Source organism: Triticum dicoccoides, chromosome 6B (assembly GCF_002162155.2).
Source record: "Triticum dicoccoides isolate Atlit2015 ecotype Zavitan chromosome 6B, WEW_v2.0, whole genome shotgun sequence".
Taxonomy (NCBI): domain Eukaryota; kingdom Viridiplantae; phylum Streptophyta; class Magnoliopsida; order Poales; family Poaceae; genus Triticum; species Triticum dicoccoides.
In genome coordinates this window covers 417679889-417684180 of record NC_041391.1, presented here as the reverse complement: position 1 = coordinate 417684180, position 4292 = coordinate 417679889, and positions in this window count along the sequence as shown.

The following is a 4292-nucleotide window of genomic DNA, read 5'->3' as shown; positions in this document are numbered from 1 at the left end:
GCATTTGGAACCATCGCCAAGTGAGTGTGGGCGATAGGGGGTCCTTCCCACACGACCCAGAAACCGTCGGCGATGAGCCAAGATGCATATACAGTACTCCTACTCGTTTGTGCTCGCATTGCCATCGCAGACGGTATTCTGTGGTGCGCGGCCCATCACAAATGGTTCACTATTATAGAACGTGTATGATAAGCATACAATCACACTCATTCGCTTTTCCCAAACCGTATGTGATAACTAATTAAGAAGATTAACTAATCGTCGTATGAGTGTTGGACATGATTATGAAATGTCGGACCATCGTAACATTGTCGTACACGACAACTATCGCACACGCTATTCTGTGGTGCCACGTTTATGATGCATACTTCATCTGAAGCAGTTCGTGGTTGCAAATCGTGTACGATAAGGCAACTATCACAAACATTTAGTTGCCCGCACCATTTTGATATTGTCTGATATCGCACACGCTTTGCAAACAACAACTGTGTGCATGCTTGCACACATTTCCTCTGTGTGAACCATGTCGGATTATGGTGTATATCACAAAACGTTTGAGTTTTACCAACCGTGTGTGCTGTAACGACCTGGAGAGCGTAATTTTACCGTAATTCAATTGCTGTTGTTTCAAATTGTACCGGATTTGAATTTGAATGTATGCTATAGCTTTATTCATATGCATCAGGTTCAAACAACCAATGAATTATTCGATTCATAGGTACATATGTTCAAAAATTACATAAGAACCAAATAAAGAATGATGAATCATAGTTGTCTACTTGTACTATTAAAGATGTTAAAGAAAGAGGCGAAATACATTCTAGTTGCTGAACAAGGTGAAGCAGAATGCCCATATTGTGCCCTCCTCCATGCAGAAGGCACGCACGACTCTAGTCCAACCCCTTGTGATGGTCGACCACCCATACTTCACGGTCTTCATGAAAACATATAGATAATCGTCGTGTTCTGGTAGAAATACTTTAACCTTTTCATGCCCACCAATCATGTAGTTTGAGAGGTAATCTTGAGTAAACTGCTTTGGCAACCACTGCAAAGGAAAAATATTCAGACATTGTCATCTAACACAACTCATTACGGGCAGTAAAAAGAAGGTTGTAGAGTTCTTACTTACCATCCTGCAGTTTGTTGTTGTCTTGGATAAAGTGTAAATAAATAGTTTAATTGCCATCTTTTGACCCATTTTACTAACATTCTTTATCAGCTTCCTCACTTGATGCTGGTTCATCGATATCTCATTGCCCCATACGCAGAAAGGGTCGAAGCGCGGATCTTTACCAATGACATATGTACCTAAAAGCACCAAGTTAATATTAGAAGCTAAACAACAATTGAACAATGATGTAGTACAACACTCTTTTATAGTATCTTATAACATCCAATACACTCACATATTAGATGAATTAACATCATCCAATACACTCACATATTAGATGAATTAACATCTTATATTATGGGCCGAAAGGAGTTTATTTCATTCTTACAAATTATCGGCCTATTAACTGCTGCTGTTTCCATGGGTTAGAGTTAGTTTGAGCTAATTCGGGCTCAAATAGCCCTAAAGTATATCCAAACATGAGGGCTAGTTTGAGCTAGTTGCATCTAAACCACCCAAAAAAACTATCCAACCCAAGAGGTGCTAATTGGAGCTAGTTCTCCTAGTGCATTTACTGTCAATCTAACCCTGTCATCCGAACACCTCTTTGGATGGAGTATTGGAGTTAGTTCAGGGTTAGTCGTGAGCTAGAAACTAACTCTAACCGCTGGCTAAGTTGAGTATCCAAACAGGGCTGTGTCGTTGTTGCTGCTGCTCTTCTTCGTATATCTAGACATCATCAGAACATTAAGGTAACACTCTTCCTTGTTGCTATGTAGCCTAGGATTGCATATTTAGACATTAAGTACAGTGCATGTTGCTATGTAGCCTCAGATATATTACATATGGCCCTAGTTAACCTAACGATAAATGGGTTACAGATATATTCAGTTAAAAGTCTGATTCACCGATTAGTCCCTTATCAGCCCTGGGCCTATATGGTACCAGCTACCGATATCCTGAACAGTGAGTATATATAAGCCATGGGATGAAACTAACCTCAATGAAAAATAGCACTCGTTCCCAAAATTGTCCTGTGTAGGTACATCGAGAGGCATGTTAAGCACAACAGGCTAAACATCAACCAAAATTATCCATGGCAGACAAAATAATCTCCAAAAGATAGCTTCAGTGTGCAGGTTTAAGCACGCTAGTAAAGCAAAACAAGTGGAAAGGTCTGTTAACTGCCAAATGCCTAACATTTAACAACAAGCAAACATAGTCATTCAAACTCGTATTGTGCCGGTCTAAGTACACTGGTTATTGTTAAATAAAAATGGAAAGGCGTGTTGACTACAAGATGCAACAACCAAATGTAGTCATTCATAGTGGTACTATTGAAACTGGTACTGATGAAATTGAACTGCATAGTTCATACTTACACATATAGAACATCACATTGTGAATAACTGGATTAAACAAGGCGTACTACGAACAACCAAAGATAACATTTGAAACTGGACATATGCTAACTACAAACAACCGAACAATCAAAAAACTTTAAAAGAGACATATGCTAGCTATAACAGGCTTAACACCAAGCACATATATGCATTCCTATCGGTATTTTTAAAACTGGATTGATGAAATGTACTGCATAGTAAATAGTTGCACATATAGAGCATCACATGTGAACAACTGAAATAAGCAAGGCATACTACAAACAACTAAATATAGCAATTAAAACTAGACATATTCTCACTACACTACAAAAGGGACTCGACAAAAAAAATCATGGGTTCCCCCTGTGAAGAGGCACGACAAAACAAATCATGGGTTTCCTTACTTGTCACGGATGGGCTCGTTCCCGTGGGAAGAGCACGGACCCTGGATGCGCCATGTTGTCGCAGATGGGCTCCTTCCCCTTGGAAGAGCACGGCTGTAGGGTGCCCTCGCTGATGTTGCAGATGGGCTCTTTCCCCTTGGAAGAGCCGGAGAGGGTGCCCTCCTTGTGGTCGCTGTCGATGAGGTCTGACTTAGAAGCTGTGGATCCCAAGCCGGCGTCGCAGAATGTGTCCTTTAGAAATGACAAAAGGGTTCGATGGTGATGTAGAATGGCAAATTGTTGACAGCAAGCCAGAGGAGATCAGCGGCGGGGCCATGGATGAGATAGACATCGGTTGAACCCGAGGGGTTGGGGTGGGCTACTTAACCTGTGACATAGCCCGGCTCAGGCCATTGCTATCGATGACCTCGATGTCGTAGCCCGCTGATTGAGTGCTTGTGTCCAATAATGGCCGTCAGCTTCCTCAGCGACGTTGGGCGAAGAGACCACGATACACGTCTTTTGGGCCAGTCGCTCCTCGAGCTCCACGGGAAGCGTACCCATGCTTAGGTTGCGACGCTCTGTTGTGGGGGATCGGGATGGGGATGGTGATCTGTGGGAAAGGGGGCGTTTGGCGGGCGTCATCTAAGAAACTCCCGACGACCTGGGTATGGAGATCGGTGGGTAAGCTGCACGGGCAAACCGGCAGATGTTGACAATCGAGGCCTTGCGGTAGTGGCGGTGGCGGGGACCTTTCTAGGGTTTTGAGTGAGGGAGGGCTGTGTGTGTGTGTGCGCGCCCGAGGAGGTTTTGGTGTGTGTATGGATGGGGGTGTGTGAGGAAATGATGCGGGTACTGAAAATTTTGCTACGCGAGAGTCAGGCGCGGGAGTGAAATGCCAGGGCTATTGAAATTTTTGATGATGGTGTATCGCACACGATACGGAGATAAAAAACGTGTGTTAAAAAACAGAAAACCCTTGAGTCAGGCAGATATTTTCGAGGCATGCAGGCGGATTGGGAACATGAAACATCACACACGGTCGAATGTGTTATCAAATACAAAAAAATTGCAGGCGGGTAGATATTTTTGAGAGGGGAAGCCTTGTGGAGCCCAATGTACTGTGCGGATGTGCGCGTGACAGGGGCACTGACGTGGCACACAGTTAGTTTGAGTGAACCGTGTCTGTTGCGTCATCTGACTTGTCTAATGTTCATAAATTTGGCGAAAAATGATGCGGGAGAGGGCCAGAACACGAACACGCTTGCATGTTACCAAATTTATGTATGAAAAGGGTGCTTTGATGTTCAAATACCAAATGCAACTTTGATGTGGCACCTATCTCGCAAAGCGCATGGTATTGCTTGCCCCCTCGTGTCGGCACGAAGGGAATCCTAAGCTATGAATGCATGC